The 20,675-nt window shown below is 33.8% G+C and overlaps 1 protein-coding gene across 3 annotated transcripts in view; it reads right to left on the reverse strand.

Annotated features, from left to right (window-relative positions):
• Positions 1 to 19,826, reverse strand: part of LOC141449979 (uncharacterized) — a 136,918-nt gene extending 117,092 nt beyond the window's left edge. For 2 of the 3 annotated variants that reach the window (XM_074119959.1, XM_074119958.1), the window contains exon 1: positions 19,596 to 19,826. The gene's annotated coding sequence lies outside the window, so the exon portion shown is untranslated. The remainder of the gene's footprint in view (positions 1 to 19,595) is intronic. The other variant, XM_074119957.1, reaches the window with a different exon arrangement.
• Between the last annotated feature and the right edge of the window lie 849 nt (positions 19,827 to 20,675).

Genomic DNA, 20,675 nt, shown 5'->3' on the forward strand with positions numbered 1-20,675 from the left:
GAAAACTTGAAAAAGGATAAAATTAAATGTTTTATAGAAATAATGAGAAACTAATGTTGATTGTTTTCTCTTAATTTTACATGAGAATTAATATTCTTACAACTAATTTCATTTCTCTTCTTTGTACTTGAAGTTTTTTTTATGTAAATTAACGTAATCGTCCAAAGTGGGCGCTCTCTCATAACTTCTTTAGACTACAATCGTCTATTGAGTATAATAATACTAGGCAACATTGAATGTACGAGGGTCGTTTGAAAAGTCCGTGCAAAGTCAGAGAGATAGCACTACTTCCTGATACACGTATCGAGGTTATGTTTAGTTAGTAGCATCTCTTGGAAGAACACACACCAAGTTTCAGCCATATCGGTCTATTTCTTTGTGTTTGGCATTCGTTTGAATCGAGGAAGTCGAGTGATTTTCAAAAAATAGACGAAAAAGAATTTCGTGTATTGATTAAACACTACTTTATGGAAGGCAAAACGCCTCAGGAGACTAAAGAGAAGCTTGATAAACATTATGGTGACTCTGTACCTTCGATTAGAACAGTTTATAAGTGGTTTCAAAATTTTCGGAGTGGCCATATGGGCATAAGTGACGCTGAACGTTCTGAAAAACGAAATCGTGTGAAGTGTTGCAAGGACGGTTTGCAGCTGTTCCAGAAGAATCCGCAGGACTTTAAGCGTCGTTTCGTCACTGTGGATGAAACATGGATACATCACTACACTCCTGAGACCAAAGAACAATCTAAACAATGGGTTACCAAGGGGTAATCTGCGCCAAAAAAGGCGAAGGTCGTTCCTTCGGCCGGAAAGATTATGGCGACTGTCTTTTGGGATTCGCAAGGAATAATCCTCATCGACTATCTGGAAAAAGGTAAAACTATTACAGGTGCATATTATTCATCGTTATTGGACCGTTTGAAAACCGAGCTGCAAGAAAAACGCCCACGATTGGCCCACAAAAAAGTCCTTTTCCATCACGACAACGCACCAGCTCACACCTCAGCAGTTGTGGTCGCAAAATTAATGGAAATAGGGTTCCAACTCGTTTCACATCCCCCCTATTCTCCAGACTTGGCTCCCTCGGACTACTATTTGTTCCCCAATATGAAGAAATGGCTGGCGGGAAAAAGATTTTATTCAAACGAGGAGGTGATTGCAGAAACGAATGGCTATTTTTCAGACTTGGACAAATCCTATTATTCGGAAGGGATCAACAAACTAGAGCAGCGTTGGACGAAGTGTATAAGCCTAAAAGGAGACTATGTTGAAAAATAAAAAAGGTTTACCCCAAAAAATTAAGTAGTTTTTATTTTTGCACGGACTTTTCAAACGACCCTCGTAATCGGAAATAAAAAAGAGTGGTAAGTAACTTACTCTCACTACCTCTCAAGATCTGGATTTTATGGGTAATTACTCAATTTCAGAAAACTGCAATCTTGTAAAACTTTCTCTTAAGTGAGTTTTCTTTAAAAAAAGGAGAATTTGAGCGAGAAAAAAATATCGCTAGAAACCGGAAAATTAATCCAATAAAGTAGCTTCCGTTTATGATATTTTACTTATTTTTATTTTTAATTTGTACAGGTAGTTGCTGATGTTATATAGTTACATTATACTTATCTGAGACCATGTAGAGGAGAGAAGTTTACCTCAAATCTTTCCTACCGAATAGTCTTAAAGATCATCGACTTTCCAGAGTATATGTTTTCAAAAAAAAAAGTTATCGATCTTGTACACACATATACTTATATTTACAGACATGTCAATTTAACACACGAAGTTGGGGTATAATGAAGAACGTTAGAAGAGGCCTTTCCCACCTCCCAAATCTGTAAAACATTCAAAAATCTATTCGGAAAGTTATGAATGATTAAAATATCAAAACATCGAGTTATGATGGCTTTTTCAGCCTCAACAGACATCAAAAACGGTGAAAACATAAAATTAGAAAACCTTCCCGATCGTGCATTACCTCCTCATATTTCTAATATCAAGAAATTTATTCCTTTCACAAATTATTAAAACAGCAAAGTAACGAAGATTAATTAAAGGAAATAAAAGAAACCCTAAAAAGAAAAGAAGCATATAAATTTGAAAAAGCACCAATCCAATTACACCTGAGTCATGGCGGAAGCCGTTGGTAATGCCTCTGGTAAAGAAGGTGATTATCTTTGTAAACAGTCGGCGAATAAAAGACGGTAGAGTATCTTTAGTGTTTAGGCAAAGAGGACACACACACACCTCTCTCATTGCGCACATTACCATTTATGGTTGGTTACGTTTTACTTCTTCCATTGGTTTCGTATGAAGAAGATAGTGGAAATATCTTCGGTCTCTTTCTTACGTATTTCCTCCTCCTCTGTGTGGTTGGATAACATACATAGAGAGCCTAAAGACTAACGGTACCGCATCGACTAAAATGTAAATTGTGGGAAAAATCTACTTATTTGGTTTTCACTATCATTATTTACATATTCATATGAATGCATAAACACACACATTCTTATACCTTCACGTTCAACTTGACCCTAGATCAAATTACACAAATAGTGGCAATGATGCTGTCGAAATCAATACTTAGCTTCACTGTGATCCAGTGATATTTATTAAGTCTAATAAAAATATAACTTTTCTTCCAGGACGCAGTTCCATTTTGTTGGACATTGGATAATGTTTTCATTCAGCATGTGTCTGAATGCACTCACGAGCGTTGCAGCGACTGTACCTCACTTGCAGCTTTAGCTGATAAAAATTATTCGGTGAACTTTGAAGCTCCTAGATTCTAAATAAAGCTTGACGACGATGCCAGGTTTTGAGTGGAAAAGAAGTTTTACTTCTTTGGCTCACAAGCAACAGTACTGGTCCCTTAATGCATCAGAAACAAGGTGAAAATGGTGTGTAAATTGAAAGAAAAACATTTGATCCAAAAATTAACGCAAGATGACAATGATCGATCATCACTGCACTTCGGAATACTTACTGAAATGACCAAAACTATTAAAAACAAGCCAAGCAAGGATAATCATAGCCAGCATTAGCAATGATGACCCATGAAAATGTTAACAAAAAATTGTGATCAACGAAGTAAGAGAAACTTGGAACGTAATCGAAAGGATCACCGAAAGAATTAGGAAAGTTTCAGTTAGGATTAGTAAATGATAATAATACAAAAGAAAGATTTTTATAATAAAAAGAAAAAGGGACAAATCACAATACTAAGTTTACAGACTTTTGAAAATATTATTATTTTCTTTAAATCCAAACTATTCTTTTGAAGTGTTTTGAGTTTTGAAACTGTTTACAACCGAAAAGAATTTTCATATTAAAATTAATGGACCAGTAGTAAGGTTGAAATTGATGAATGAAAAATATACGATATAAAATGGACGTACATATAGATATACTACTTACGGCTTGATAGGTCCGGAATGTTACTACAACAAGAAAGAAAAAGTAGACATAATGTATTATCAAAAGTTATACGTGTGTAAGGAAAGTATTATAACGGCGGTTTGGAGGTGGTGGCTGATGTTCCGGACAAATTGTAACACTGGTGGCGGACATAGCGGACAAAAACACATCTTAGTTTGATGCTTTACTGGACTGGATGTAAATAATGTGAAGAGCGTCGTTCTAACGTTGTAACGGGCAATCATCAACACCAGCCAGCTGGAATCTCTCTCTCTCTCCTTCATAACATAGCAAAGGCTATAATTTATTTTCATTCTAACAGATTTATTTTCACTTATTCGAACAAAGAAGAAGAAATTCATTTGTAACCAGTAAAATTGAAGCAAGTGATTTAGCAAGTTCACCTAATTCCGGTAGTTGGACGTAAAGCCAGCCGGGGGGAAAAAATAGGCATTATTTTACTTCTTTTTTTTTCAGAACTTTCTCTAGAACTGCCTTAAACCATTATTTTTGGTTGATGCACAAATACAATTCGAGGAAATTTCAAAAAAGTAAGAAATGAAAAATCCACTCAGAAAAGTAATACTTCTGGTTGAGACATTTCCGCTTAACTCGGATTTTCAGCAATCCATTTAGTTCTTTTCCATGTATTCCACAAATTCCATATAAGTTAGACCCATATATTGTACTAAAATAGCACTTTAGAAGGAATCCTATTCTCCCCCTTTACAGAAGTGTTCTTAATAGGATTTCCCAAGAAAAAATTTTCGAGTATAAGTTTTGGATGAAGTACAATATGAAAAATCAATAAAACCATTATCGATTAAACCTAAAAAATGGAAAAATCTTTGTAGACCAAGAGAGATTTCATTCAATAAGCAAAAGAGTTAGTTAGCTCGCCGAAGCTACAACCTAAACTTTGGACTTAAGATGCTTTTCTAGTTTTTTTATTTACATATTTTGTACGCAGAAGCCAAAAAAGTACTTTCAAGAACTTTAGTGAGGGGCCTTAAAACTTGCACTTCCGATGATAGACAATTTGATAGATTCTACAAATCGTCTTGCTCCAAATTGAGGAGGTAAAGATATTATTTAAAGAAATTGTTTCGATTGATCTTTTAATAAAAACCACACTAAGAGGAAGGAATTTTTAAAAGGGATGAAGAACCTGAAGGAAGGGTTGCCTCCACTCCAGGGTATACAGCCTACAGATCCTCAGATATGGTAGGAATAAAACAGTTCATCTCCCTAAGTCAGCCACTACCAGCCATTAGAAAAGAATCAGAGCCAAAAGTGAAATGCTATTTGCTAAGATGTGAAATTGTAGAGCTAGGTTAAATTCTAATTGAATCAATTAAAAACCAAATCAACGCAATCGCTAAACAATTTCGGTAGTCTACATTTGAATTATCCTTCTAATACAAACATAAAGAAAATTTTTTACTTTAAGTTAGTCCACTTGTAAGGTGATTTTTAATAGCCTAAGAAACAATATCATTAATAACTGTCAGATAATAATTACGAAAGGAAGGGGAGAAAAAATGTAAAATAACAAAAACAAACTAAAGAACAATGACATAGAACTTCTTGAAGAAGATGTACCATCCTGAAGACTATCATTAAAGACTCATGGTCTCCATTAGAAGTGGTCCTCTTTTTTTTTTTTGTACTGCTACATATCTCTAGTTGAAGATAACCGTTTAAGACACCTAACCTCATCTAGACGGTATCGATTTTTTGACACAGACAGATGTGTTACTCTCAACCATCGTTTCCTTCTTACTACTTCTAACCCTCCATCTTTCATAAAACTGATAACATCGAACCTCCCTAATACTTTTCTTTTCCAAACCATTTATTTACATGAAAATAATATTAAGGGTATACTGACGATGGAAAATGAATCAACCTTTAGCAAACAGAAACAGGACACCATCCAACAGAAACCTTACAACTAAGATCTTTATTTACAGCTGACAACAAACTTTTTAGCACCCTCTGCTGTAAAGGCAGAAGAAGAAGAAGAAGATAGGGAAATTAAGAGAAGTTCTCTCTTTCTCGTTTTCCCTTTACAGGTGGAAGAGAAGGCAATTTTTCCATACTCAAGTCTAAGACAAGCAAGCAGTCCGATCTAGAGCAGTTGGAAAAACCACCGCCACTTTTCTCACGATTCAGTCATCAGTGCACTTTAAAATCCATCTTACAAAAATCAACCATTTCATGCAGAATATGCATCAATTCACGGTACCGTAACAAATATAAAAGTACACATACAGCGACGAAACTAGTCGCGAGGAACAACGGACATGAGTTGACCGGAAGAAGGTGGAAATGTAATATTGACCACATCATCAGTATAACAAAGAATAAAGAGAAACAATAGTTAAAGTCCAGAACCGAGGACTGAGATAAATCATTCTGACTAAACCTATTATAGACTTTTTTGCTTGGACTAGGTAGAAGAAACTAATTCTCTTTTAATAAGTACCAGATTATGAAGGTACCAGGTGAAGTGAAAAGACAATTGTCTGATTCTGGAAGTCAACAAAATAAGGAGGCCAAGTAAATTAGCAGAACGCCCGGTGGTTTTTTTAGATCGGTTACTACAGCTGGAAACGCTTCAGGTCTAGTTTCAAACTACTGTACGGGAATCCAAATCATCTGCACTAGAGGTTTCTCTAAAGAGTTCACAGGAGAGGCAAAGGATCTATACAAAGAAGAAAATAATGAAGCTGATTTAGCCCCAAAGAAAAGCCCTACCAGAGATTCTAGCACTCTTCATTCAGCAACAAGCACAACTTGCTCACATGGTCAGTTCAGCAACACAGAAATTTTGTTTCCAGAAGAATTCCATGTGGCTAAGAATCGCCAGAAGGCTGCAGAAGGTCAGGATATTTTGCCCCAGCAATGTTACCCCTAAAAGGGGGTTCGTAACGAAGAGTGAACTTTTTATTTCCTTATTTTTGTATCCAAGAACGTATATATTATTATGTGATAAATCTATTTAAAATTAAGAACTGTTTCAACCAATAGAAAAGGTCTTAAGTTATTGCAAAAAATAAAATACAACATACTTAAGACTTCAAATATAGTATATAGTACTTGTTCAAGTTACAGTTAATAATGCTTAACATTGAAATTATTATGAAACGGAATTAGATAATAAAATTTTTGTTATTGGATAAAAAAAACCAAGAATACTTTTTCAGGAAACTTCACACAGGACTTAATACTCTCGTGAATTTATGCACACACCTTATAACTAAAGAGTTTATTTATAAAACCCTCAGAGCGGTAGTAAGATAAAATTATTTTTTGAAAAGAGTTTAAAATTTCCGCTTATCAACCCTATATTAAATTAATCTAAAATGGACATGTTTCTCCTCAATAAATTTAATTTAAAGTACGAAGAGGTAAGCATTAAATGTGGTTAAAGAAAAAAAAAAAAAAGAAGCATCTTGTTTATATATAAATTGTAAACTGTTATAAGCTTTTTGTTATATATTATAATTTATCTGAGAGAGAGAGAGACACAAGAACGAAGAGAATTATATGATAATAACATCTTTGTTACCAAGTTAAAATTAAGATCTGTTGTATTTATAATCCAGATAAATCTTTCTTCTGTTGCTTTCTTTTTTTTCCTTTTAATTCCTTCTTTTCTTTCTTACGGAATCATATCATTAAAGTATTCTTTTGTATTCTTCTTCTTCTGCTTCTTCTTCAAAAGAAGATAATATAAAAGAATACAAGACACGAGAGAATGTAGGTTAGAAGAAGTTAGAAATTGTATATCATATACATATATGAAGACATATATAAAAATCTGGGTGGTCCCCCTTCCATGTTTTAATAATTAAACATCAAGCCTTTAGGACATGAACTTATTTACATATCACGACCATAACATGACTTTGTTTTCTTCGACTAAACACTACTTATTTTCCTTTTTTATAAAGAAAGTTAAAGTAGATTTAGTTAAAAACATCCCTTCTACCTTAAGGTGAAGATACTTCGGTATACATACGAAGGACGAATGGGTTCCTTTTGGTAGGAACATTACACAAAAAGAGGACCTCCCTAGCTGTACGGAGGTACTAAAGTAAGCCCTTACCTATATAATTATATTATTAAACGTACCGTGACTTCACCTAAAATAGACCTCACTCTATTCCAGAGAAGAAACTGATCGAAAAAGGTGTACTACTAACCAACACAAAAAAAAACAATATCAAATAAACACTGTGGTTATTTATTATTACATTAATAAAAATTATTGTAATGACCGGAAAAAATACGTCACGAACAGGTCACGTAAACCAACATCAAACACTGTATTTACCTTTCTAATGTGCTTATCTTTATTTAAAATAAATTAAGGGCGGTCCAAAAACGACCTCCAGGTAGGTTAGTTGTAAAGAGTGAGGAACATCTAGGTATGTAATTTCATCTTTGATTATATTAATCTTCTATACCTAAAGCAACTGTTAAATCTATCTACTGAATTAAGTTTGTTTACTTAGCTGAGCCATTCAAAAAACAAACCAAAAAAAACGAAACAAAGTAAGTTTCGTCTCATTACGCGGTAATTTTGAGAAAATAATTTGTAGATAACTACCGGATAGAATTCTACTGATATAGCCCTCTGCATTCAATAATATTACACAGCTTAATCATTCTGATGATGATAATGATGATCCAACATCACTCAATCAGGAAAATGGTCTCTTCATCTTTTCCATCATGATTCATTTATAGTGATTAATCCAAAGATTTCTCTTATATAGAAGCTTGTCAGTAAACTAGAAGTTGAAATACACTTTCTGAACTAGATAGCAGCAGCGAAGTAACAAGAGAAACGCATGAATATTATGCGAACGGATGGATATGAGACATGCTAGAGAGGAAATGATTTGAGAAAAGGCCAAATTATTGGAATGGAAGGAAGCGAAATTTAGCAGATGACGTAACACTTTCGATTAATTTCTCTTTTAATCTGATTTGGATACATACAATTTTCAGCAAAGAATGTCAAACTAGGTTATCGCAAAAGTTGAGAATAAAACTTCCCAAATTTGGAGATATTTAAGCACTTACAAATGGTTTAAACTATCCCACTTTTTGTCTGGTTAAGAAGAAAATATTGTAAAATATATTTGTTTAAAAGATTCATTCATCTGTAAACTGAAAAAAATAAAACGAATAATTTACTTTAAAAAAACAGTGCTTTTCACAGAGTAACTAGACGCCCATTCATCAGTGAAAACATTAGAATAGTAATAAATAATGGTTTATTACTACTCTAGACTTTGCTACAGAAAATGTCAACAAAAATGAATGAACAACGTAAAAAGAACATGTGGCTCTCTTGTACAAGTGCAGGTTCCTAGAAAACATGGCCTGCCACAGGACAAAGCTTGCACTATACTGCATTTCAAATATGGCAGGCAGATAAAGTTCCAAGTCAATATGCAGGCTAAAATGGTGACTGCACGTACTCTTGTAAAAGAGCTGAATGTTCTATTTGAGATAATGAAGCAGTGAGTCTGAAAATCAGCAGTTCTATAGAGTAAATTAAAAGAGAGTCTGCTGCTATATTAATGGGATCTAAATTTGTGAAAATAAACTTCCATATTAAAAGAAAACCAGACAATGACGTCAAACTAATTTCAGTGAAAATAAAATTAAGTGATTTCCTTTAAAAATAGCGAATCTTCAATCACAAAAGGAAACGGGAACTAAATAAAGAAACATCCGCTCTTTGGCTTTCTTCCATTTCTATTTTTTGCCAACTTCCTGTTATAAAACCATTTTTATTGGAGTAATTTTGTAATAAATTAGTGTAATAATTTCCAGGGCATATATAGCGATCACTCCTACGACTTCTAATTTGGGTTCTTTTCCATCAATGTATGGTTAAGGGGGTTTACAAAAAGCCCCATTCTCCTCTAACCTAGCGCTAGTCTTCCTCTTCCTCAGACTTCCATCCCACGGCTGATTTTTCCTATCCGGTCTTCTGTACCAGATGCTTGTCTAAAAAGGTTTTACAAGATGCACTGGTTTTGTTCACTATCCTATTTACCTAACCATCCAAGTTGTTGTTCCTTTTTCAATCCTTCCTTAAAAAGGCTGTTCTTTAAACTGGCTCTAAAATTCGGTATTACTAATTTTCATTCGTCTAGATTTTTGAAGAAATTCTAATAAAAGGGACTCCCCTTCAGATGCTATCCAACCGAAATACATAATTTGAACGATCTGTGATTTTCTATTGTATTTACAGATGAGCTGACCTGGCACACACTCATCTTTTTTGTAAAAATGTTCCAAAAGACCTCAAAATTCTTGAAAGCTTAAAGTCTAAACGATTAAAGGGAAGTAAAAAAAGGAACCCTAGTTTTAAGATAATTTAAAAAAAGGGACGCAAATTAGCTAGTTTAGGGGTCCAGTTTTGGTCTAAGCATTTCTTTAAAATATTGGTTGGTTTTGTTCTCCTGTTAACCAGTGGCCTTTAGTTCATACCCAAACTGAATATGCAATATTATTTTTAACAAGGAAAGCCTCTCTGTCAACATGTGTTCCGGTATGCTCCATTTTTTTGCTCCAGTAAGCCAGAAAATGGATCCTTTACACGCCCTAAAAAGTGCGCACCCTGATCTTATCTTTGTCTTTTAGCCTCAAAAATGTTTATAATTGATTCAATTTAAATTTATGTATCCCATACTTAAATAAACTGTTAATCATTCAATTGCAATCAAAACGTACCCCTCCTTACAGATCAAATTTACAGACACTTATGCGGTTAATCGATTAAAATAAAGAAGCCTTTAAAGAAGAATCGAATAAATATAAACAACACTTGTCTCAAGCGGTTTCGATTTTTTTAAAAAAATAAATGATTTTATTTGATATCTTTTATGTGCGGTTTCTATTTGTCGAATAACAAGTTTTCCCCAGCATTGCTTTTTTTTGTTATTACATTTTATAAGAAGTTAGAAGAAGAAAACAAGTGGTAAATGGATTAGCGAGATCAAAGGAAGAAGGAATATGGAGAGTAACAGTACAATTTAACCAAGAAAGGTTGGTAGTAAGTAGATAGAGAGGTTTTTGCGGTAACGTCGGCAGAAAGAGGTTCGCTATTAAAGCATGCAAGAGAGCGCGACCAGCAACACCAGAACCACACGGGCTGTGCAACCACCTGTAGAACACAACTGTATCCCGCACGTTTTGTTTGTATGTACTGTATAAGTACTGGCTCTTCTTGGTGATGTCTACTATTGGGTTCGAACTGAATATTATGAAAGAGAATTTACTTCCCGATTCTACGCGAGAACTAAATATCTAAAAAACTAATAAAGGCATTAAACTCAAATTTGGCATTTCTTCTAGGTTTTACATTGGAAGGAGTACAGCACGATTTTATCATTTTCTCTCGAAATTCTTGCGAGAAAATGGTTCTAAAGATTATCGTTACTTCACACTCAATGTATTTAATTTTTTTCACTAAAAAAAACAAAAATGACTTAATGGGAGATCTCTGGGACACTACTCCTCCTGAGTAGCTTATTAAGCGGGAAGTAGATCCTTTCTCCAGGCCCAAGTTCCTTCCTCTTTTTATTTTCCTGGATGTGCTAGGGTCGCGAAGAGTTAGGATTCCGGTATGAGGTGTATGCTTTTGGCCGACGTGGTGAGTGAGTGATTGATTCTTGGGCGTCCAGCATTGGATTCGAAAGACAGCCCTAAGGCTAGGAACGCCATAAATCATCTTCCGTACTAGCCTCAGCTAAATTTATTGGTAACTGGCCGGAAAACTTGACCGGGATCAGTACAAGTTATTTGATATCTACCCTTATAAACATTTTTATAAGGATGTAAAAGGATTCTGCAATGGGTGAGTCTTGTCTCTGTGAAGATTGTAACGTTACAAGAGGAATTTTTCTCCTACATTCTGTTATGAAACCTCTGGCCATTTGGATTGATTTTAAACAAAAACGATGATGGAGAAATATCAGTCCTTTAAAAATGGTCAGTTTTCTCTAACAAAACCTACAAGGGGATCGGGGCACAATAAGGCCTAATTTCGCTGCAATGCCTGGGGGAATAGCGGACCCGGACTCATGTTCTAATCCAATCTAAACAAAGTGCACATTAAGAATTTGACCACAGATTAGATTTAGAATTCCCCTTGGGGTTGGCCAATCTGCTGCAGCCGTGCAATCCAATGAGGTATTGTGGCGAACCCACTCCAGTGTCTGTTCTGTTTTAGGGTTGGCGTGGGTGCCGGTAGTGAGGTACCTTGAGACTAGCTTGAAGGCGTCAGTTTTTCTTCTCTGAATAGCCCAACCAGTCATATACATCCTTTAAAGGATTACTGATCTTGCAGTGCAGTTTCCTTTCCTTCCAGACTCCATCAATATTTCCTTGACCCTTCTTAAACAGTTCCTTTCAATCTTAATGATCCAGTTGCATCAGTTTTATAAAACATATTTGAATCATATTTTCAGGAAACTTTAAGAAGTTCGTCAGGATATGGAATAATGTAATTAATATTGAACAAACAGAAAATTATTTTTATCTATTTTGTACACCATTCCGAGAGAGTTTCTGTAAACCGGAAATACTCAGTTATTACTCTGTAATAAAATAAATTTTCAAGATTGATAAAAATATTATTTATACATTTTATGATTTTATAATTAACTGAAGTTTCTGCCAGGGTCAACGATTCGTATAATTAGTAAGAAATGTGTATTTTACTCAGAGTTATATTCCGTTATGAAGATGTGCACTGCACATGTTCTCAAGGTGGGGAACTTGCACTTCTTGGAAGCTCAAGGGGACGCACGTTTACTTCGGGCCAAAAATCAACAACTCTGACTTCCTCTTCAAAGAGCAACTTCTTTTTAAATACTTACACAAATTACTCGTACGCTTATATTGACAAATTTTTAAATGTTTGGTTAGCCCTGTAAATAACTAGATGGGATGACTGTAGTGGTTACAATTGACCCTGTGCCCCTAAGCTTCTTTATCAAGAAGTTGAAAAGATAATTGAACTTACTTCTATAATCTCCAAGGGATAACTCCCGCGTAACGGCCGCCAATTTTTAGCTTCTGGACTTAACCCGGTTCCGAATGTCCAAAAACCATACCAGAGGCCCCCAAATAGCTCACACCCCAGAATAGAAAACTTAACCCTAAAACCATTGCAGCCACCGAAATGGACGGAAAAATCCAAGGGCATGGAGAGAGAGAACTTGCTCTCTCCCCAGTACTTCTGCTTTCTAGAAGTAAAAGAAAGTAAAAAAAATAAGAAAGAAAGCAAATGAAAACTACGACCTTCAGACGGAAAGTTTCTTGAACGGAACATGTGAATATGAGACGCTTACCACTAAAGCAATCTAACTGTTCTGCCATTAGTAAAAGTAATTTTAAACATTTTTTTTTCTTTACTGAATCCATAATTATCCGCTATAAAAATTTCCATAATCGTGGGAAACAATTACAACTATTAGTTATAAAAATTAGTAACGCTGTAATGCACTTTATTAAAAACAAAACAAAACAAAGGGTGCTGCCCAAATAGATCGGGTTGCTAGACACACAGCGTACCAATCAGTCAATCAAGATATATAGATAAAGTGGAAAAAAAAAAGAAAGAAGTCAACACCAATACTACACCATTGAGAGATCCTCAATTCGTCAGGCAAAAAAAGAAAAACGAAAATCGTTCCTAACACTAATACAATATGTCAACAAAATAAAATAAAATAAAATAAACCAAACCAGCAACAGAAACATCCAAATCAGAATAACAATATATCACAATCATATAATACCAACAAATAAGCGGGCAGAACAATCAAACTCATGCCCCGTAGATGTGGTGGTGGATAATGCCAATCGAGTCCACAATGATAGACTCCGCCAAGGCTTCCAATTCCCTCAGATCAATCCCTAGCTCCTGAAGGAAGCTGAAAGTCAGCTTAGGGATGACACCTCTGGCACCGAACCAGAGACCCCGAACCCGAAACTCTCGGTCACCGAAGTCATGGAACCTCTCTTTCAAGAAGGGGACACAACTCTCATATATACCTTTTTTTTCCAAGTCCACTTTCTCCGCCTGGTCCGGGTCATTGCTCTCGAATCTCACGGTCGGGTCGAGGACTAGGGCCGATCTGTCGCGGTCATGAAGGGCGACTATATCAGCATACCTCGTCGATCCCGCTGAGTCGATGCAATAAACTTCCTCAAAGCATGTATATCCTTTTTCCCTTAGGAGCCGAACTAGCTCGTGCTTGACCTTATGGTGGCGCCGAGTGATAAGGAGGGAGTTAAAAGGGCATTTTCCCAGCACATGAGCTGGAGTTTCCGTCTCCCTGCCACACTTGCGGCAGAGGGTCCCAACTTCTCCCACCATTTGTCCACCGGCACCAGGAACACCACGAAGTGGTGCGTAGTTAGAATTCAATTAGCAGAATTATCTCAAGAAGTTTAAAATAACTGTTTTATAACTAAAGCTAGTAAAGTTTCTCTTGGCTTACTAACTAAAACTAGTAACTGTAAACGTTAAATTTTTTCTTACTTATTGAATTTTCTAAAATATGTCTTCCTTTATTATACTGCGATATATGAATAAATATATCTCAACAAAAATTGCAGAATGACAGAAAGTTATATTATCTTTTTGGATATCGTAAATTGTAATGTTAAAAAAAAATATATATATATATATATATATAGGAAAAAGAGATAGAAAATATAAAAGAGAGACCAGACCCACCTATTACAGAACTCTCTATTGAGATGTTTACTGAGGTTATAGTTCCTTAAGGGAATGCAGATCTTGCAAAGCAGTTTCCTTTCCTTCCAGACTCCATCAATATTTCCTCTTAAAGGTTCCAATTTAAATACTTTTAGTTGTACTGAAGTAAAATTATATTATATTTCATTAAAAAATTATTTAAATTTTATGATTATTTTATCTATTTTTATTATATGTATGATTACTTAGTGTTCTTTTACTACTACAAGAAGAACAGGTCATCATACTTACTAACTTTAAAGGAAAATCCAGGAAAATTAAACATCCGTTCGATATCAACAAATTTCCAGAATCTGTGCGTTTTGTTTAGTTGAAAGAAAAACAAAAATGAAAAATACAAAATATTAATAAAAGTTAGCGCAGATGCCAAAATGCGCTACGATCTTCTAATTTTCTTGCCCTCTAAAAGCTTCTATATAAAAAATCAAAATAAATAATTGGTAAATGCTTAGTAAAAACGAAAGATGCCATAGGGGATGCTTAGAAAGATATGCCAAACATGTCGACAATTCTTTTATAATACAATGTCGGGAATTTTTCCCACCTGAGTCACACTTTTGTTTTTATCATACAGGGACTGACTGTATGATTGTTTAATTATTAAATATTAAGTAAATTAATTAATAAATTCCAGAAATTCTTTGAACTTGACTTCCTCTCTTTACGATGACGCGAGTGGAACATATTGCGAGCTGGCGAAATTGGCTTTTGTTTTTTTCCCTCTGACTATAATAACTAGGGGACAGACTAGGGATTCGCCTCTGAGGAGAAGCTTAGTTACTTTTTAGAGGATTCATAAAAAATCAAATAAAATAATATACCCAACCATTTTCAAGGATTTGTGGGAAAAAGAAAAAGAAATCAACTTTAAAAGTCGATAAAGTTGAACTTTTGGTTGAAGGATTCGGCCAAAATCTTAGTACAGTAAAAGCTCCTTATTCGCGCTTCCTTCATTCGCGTTTTCACTATTCGCGGATTAAAAAAATGCGACCCAATTCCTATATTCGCGGAAGTACACTATGATAATAAAAGGATTCCAATAGGTATCCAACCCAATATCCTTTGTAAATGCCGTCAAATGGACTAATAAAAAAAGTAAAATAGATCTTATTACAACTTTGCCTAAAGTATGTTGTTAAATGATATCGCCGAGGACTTTGACATAAGCCGTCCTTCGCCGCGATCGGTGTTTTTGAGAATGTAAACGCACAGAATGAAAGCAATTGTTCGTGATCCAGCAATAGAGAAAATGGAAGTGGCGTTGTCATTATGGATCGAAGACCGCATCCAAAAAAAAAAGGGTGCCCCTGAGTGGTCCAATGGTCCGGGTGAAGGCAAAGTATCTTTACGCTCATTTTAAAGAACCTGATGGTAGTTGTAGTGGCAAGTTCAAACTTTGACTGCGAACAAAAGCTTTTAAAAACTGCCAAGCAAGAGGAAATTACAAAATTCTTCAAACCATTGCCTAAGCCTTAAGATAATTAATCAAAATGTTCAAAAACTTCAATTAAATTGATTTTTTTATATTTGTTTTTTTTTTTATTTTGTCACCTAGGAACGTATCCCCTATAATCCCATATAAATTACCATTCCGTATTCACGGTTTCTGTATTCGCGGCATATTTATGGAACATATACCCCGCGAATAAAGAGCTTTTACTGTATCTGCGAAGGACCAGTCAAAATGAAATACCATTTTAAATAATCTCTATCTTAATCTTGAATCTCTATTGAGAGAGAAGTGAATGTTCTTGGAGTAGGAGAACTAATTCCCTAAAAAAAAAAAATAGTTCTTGCATCCCTTAAAAATTTTCAAACCCGAACCGAATGAAGAATTTTATTCGAAGTGACCCTATTTAATTGCTCCCTCCCTAATTATTGTAGAGAATGGGAGTAACAAGTAATAAATTCTAAAACGACTCCCTAGGGTGTAAAAGTTTATCAAGACAACAACTCCTTTTAGATTCCCCAATAGAATTGAAATCATTCCATTAAAATCATTTTAAACGGAAATGGGTATAGAAATAAATCTGCATTGATTCGCAATAATTAGTCTATCTTCAAGATTTATAATTGATTTTTTTTTTTTTTTTAATTAAAAGATTTAAATCACAGCATCAACAAAACCAACTAAAATCAACTTTTCCTGTAACTTTTTATTTTTATATTCAAATGATATAATAGGCATTTTTTGTTTTTAAAGAAAAAAATAAATTTCTTTACAAGAACATCAAACAAATAGGAAAAACCTAATATAGTTCAGTTAATCTGAATAAAGCAAATAAGAATTTAGACTGGCAATATTTTGTACATTTCTCAACACTTAACCTTCAACTGAATAATTGTTATAACAATACAACAAGGCGCTATGATATACTAAACATTATGGTACGCAATGCTAAGATGTATTACGGGTTAGAAGCCCTGTCTTGACATCGCGTCCAATACAATTCTTATGCTGAGAAATATAGAATGATAGAACACAATCTTTTAGCCACCAATATTTGTGCTATCGATTTCTGAAATTGGTTTTTAATTATTCTATCTTCTATCAATTCTATCTATATTCTAATATTCTATCTATTAAAATATTCTAGATCACCAGAGCACTACAAAAGTGTTCAGGAAGATAAAAGAGAATCCAAGGAGCTGTTTTGGAGAAAATCTTAAAAAAAAGGAAAAGATCCATTTGGCAAAGTGGTACTTCCGTTAGAGAAATCATGATCGCTAAGTTTGGATCCCCTGGATGCACCCAAAATTGAAATATAAAGTCCAATCTTCCTGAAGAATTTCGTCTTTCGAGATAATTTATTAATACAGTCACATTCATAGATCCCCAATTTTCTAAACATCTACTTTTTTCTGATTTATCTCTAAATCGGTTTTTATTCCATTTAAAACTCAATTATACTTTATCGTTATACTTTCCATACCAGAGTAAATAGAAGGCGTATAGCGTAAAAATGACTCATTTAAGACCCAAAAACTTGTGAACTCATTTAGTAAAATAAGTCACTATCGCAATGTGATCGAAATAGTGAAAATTAATCCACTACAAAATAGTATTTAAAGAAAAAATATATATAATTAAATGCCTTGATTAAATAAGTCTCAATTCTTAAGTGAATATTTGCATAAAACGAATTTATAATTAATTATAGATCCAAAAAAAATGAATATATAATATATAACCCTTTCTTTAATACTTGCATTTAATATGAAGTTATTATTGTGGCACACTGCTATTATTGTTATATGTTTATACGATGAATATATACATATATGCACTTATACTATATAATAAGTGCACTTAATGGATGCAATAAAAAAGACCACCGGCAGTAAAGAACGCATGAGAATTATAACTATTAATGGCTTATTTTATGAATTGCTTTCTATTTAATAGTAATGAACGCTTTAAACCGCAAACTATTATTAGCTATTTAATTATTATGTATTTTAATTAATTAATTGGGGAAAAAAATACTGGTTAGAATCATACATCTTTTGTTTTTCTTGCAATTATTCTTCAATTCTATATTTTATTTTTTGCAACTTGACGAAGCTTGACTAAATATTTACTTAATTTCCTGCAGGATGTCAAGTTTTTCAAGTGCAAAGGCTTTTTTTTTTTTAATAGATATAGAATAGCCCCAAATATAGATTTTTCCGGGGAAGTGATGCAAATAGATCTGGTGAAAACATCCGCCCACTACTTTGACTCAACGCAATTTGGAAATAAAGTGAAAATTGCTTGCGGTAAAATTGTTGATTCTCAGATAAGATTTCCAAATTTATAATTTAAACTTAAATTCTTAACTGAAATGTTAAAAGTTAATTTATAGTAGAGCTAAATCTAAAAGAAAAACACGCACTTAGGAAAGTACTAAATCCGGTTCGGTTATTTTTACCAAATCCTTATTCCTTATCCTAGATCCTAACTAAACCAGGAATAACCAAACCCCTTTGGATACCATTAATGGAAGAAAATGAAGGCAGCCATGTATCTAAAAACGTATTTTCTCTTACTAATTTAAAATTGGGAAAAATTAACGAACAACTGAAAACTAGGTATAATTTGCGACGTCATTAGTATTTATTTTGTACTTCCAAAAAAATTTAAATTTTGCCTATCTGTATCTTTCTTTTTCAACAAAGGGGCCAAAATATTTTCAACTTTTTACGTTCAGTAATAATAATTTTCCCAACTTTTGAATATCGACAACTTAGTTTGCCCTAAACTCTCTTTAGACCTCTAAACTATCAGGAATAAAGCAATTTAAACTACATATATCCACATTCAAAGGCCACAAATAAAAAATAAATGCAAGAAATACGGGAAGGAGCAAGGAGAAGAAACAGGATTCAAACAAAACTAATAAAGGAAACGAGTACATAATGGTATAATTACTTGATAATAAAACTTGATTGTCTTGTTATCTTGATGTTAATTTGAATAGCATCTAATTTATGGCAAATAAAAACTATAAAAATACCTAAGATACAACAAATTCCTTAATAAATAATTAAGTAATCAAGGTGAGATAATTACCAGGAAAGAAGATACCTATTTTAATGCACTAATCTCTTTCTTGGTGATTGGCATTACTTAAATTTCTATCAGATTATATTTTTTTTGGGGGGGGGGGGGAGCTTCAAAAAACGACTCTGAATAATCTTGCCTAAATTTTAATATAAATCTTTTTGCAAGAGATTTAGATTAAAAAAGCAAAATTGGTGCGAACTCTAAACGATTTTCAACAAGTAACAGTTTTATAGTCATCAACATCACCGAATAATCCAGGTTTAGGCTTAGTTCGCAGTTTCCGGGAAATCTCTTGATTTTTAGACTTTTTCCACATTATCCTATAATCGAGCGCCTCCACTCTGGTTTCTGATCCATTCCCCCCAACATTAGGAAAAGATCGAAAAAAGAAATGGCTATGCAAAGTATTACTTTCTAGAGAGGAATTTTAAAAGATTACTTCCTATATGATCATCTAGTAAAGATAACCAAACCGGAAATAAACCACAGTTTCGTATTTCAAAGAGACCTCGTAATTTACTTTTCGATGTTTAGAAAAGTTTACTCATTGAGCAATGACTTCCCCTTAATATGAGTTGCTTTTGAAGCTGTTAATTTAAGTGATCATTTTTCGCTTGTTATTACTTGTTTTTTTGTATGCTTATGAACTTACAAACAAATTGGAAGCGTGCTTTGCACAAATAATCCCAATCAATTTAAAATTAGTTAATAATAAAATGAAGTTCCAATCATCATATTCATAAATAATATATTAATTTATAACAATGTCAAAACGAGTTTTGACTTTTGAAAGTCGAAAATTAAATTTAAATTTTACCTTATTATTTTTTAATGAAGTTTGAATAATGAAAAATCGTTCAGAAGACGGAAATACACTAGAACACTGCGACACGAATCTTCACCAAAAAAAAAAAAATCGATTTGACTTTATATATGTATATATATCGAAAATTTTACGAGCTTATTTGTAAACTGCTCTCGTCCAAACTTGGATGACAAGACTGGAATGAGCTGATCGGACAGTACTGTAGAGCCTTTATCTGAACTGTAGACTCCAGCCTAGTGGGTGGGGAGCTGTATTTCACCCCCACTTAACTCACCGTCACGTACATACGTGCGCATATTTAACTAACTTTGTTAATAAAGTAATTTTATTAATCTTCATAATTATTAATAATCTTGTCTTTTGTAATTTCTGCTGAAAATGATCCAAAAGAAAAAGTTAATTTTAGAAGTACATATACTGGAAATGGAATTAATCTTAAAAAAACAAAATGGGTATGCATCCTCTCTGTCTATCTTTGATCAGCTTAACTCCAAAAACCAAGAAGATCATTATACCAGAAATGTCCAATCTCTTAATTAGTTTTTTTGCAAACGTCTTAAATTTTCAAAACTGAGTTTTTACTGGAGAATATTCGCTTTGAGGACTCATTTAAAAAAAAAAGTGGTTCTTAAGAATTAGATTCTTACAAATTGGAAATCCTGGACACATCCCTGAAAATTACTATTTCCAGGTAATGAATGGATCTATCGCTTAAATAAGTAAAAAGTAAAGTAATCGCCTATTTTTCCAGGCGGGGCGTAAAGTCCAATTACCAATTAGGTGTCGTGAACGGAGGCGACTAGCAAACATACTTTACTGTAAAATTTCTTTTATTAACCATTAAATAAAATCCAAATGTCTAAGACCGGGAATCGAACCCAGTGCCACAATACATATTAGCTTTACTGGTCTCGCCTCTAACCTCTCGGCTACCGTGGCACCTAAATCACTTAAATAATATTAAAGAGATTTCAGTGGGTTGCTAAAATTCTGACTTAAAAGAAAATGGAATGGCCTTAGTGCTAATATCTATTTGGTATTTTTAGTTTTCTTGAACTTTTTTAAGGGAAA

The sequence above is a fragment of the Rhodnius prolixus genome, unplaced genomic scaffold, assembly GCF_049639745.1.
Source record: "Rhodnius prolixus isolate KJV_2025 unplaced genomic scaffold, Rpr scaffold_2, whole genome shotgun sequence".
In the NCBI taxonomy this organism is placed as follows: Eukaryota; Metazoa; Arthropoda; class Insecta; order Hemiptera; family Reduviidae; genus Rhodnius; species Rhodnius prolixus.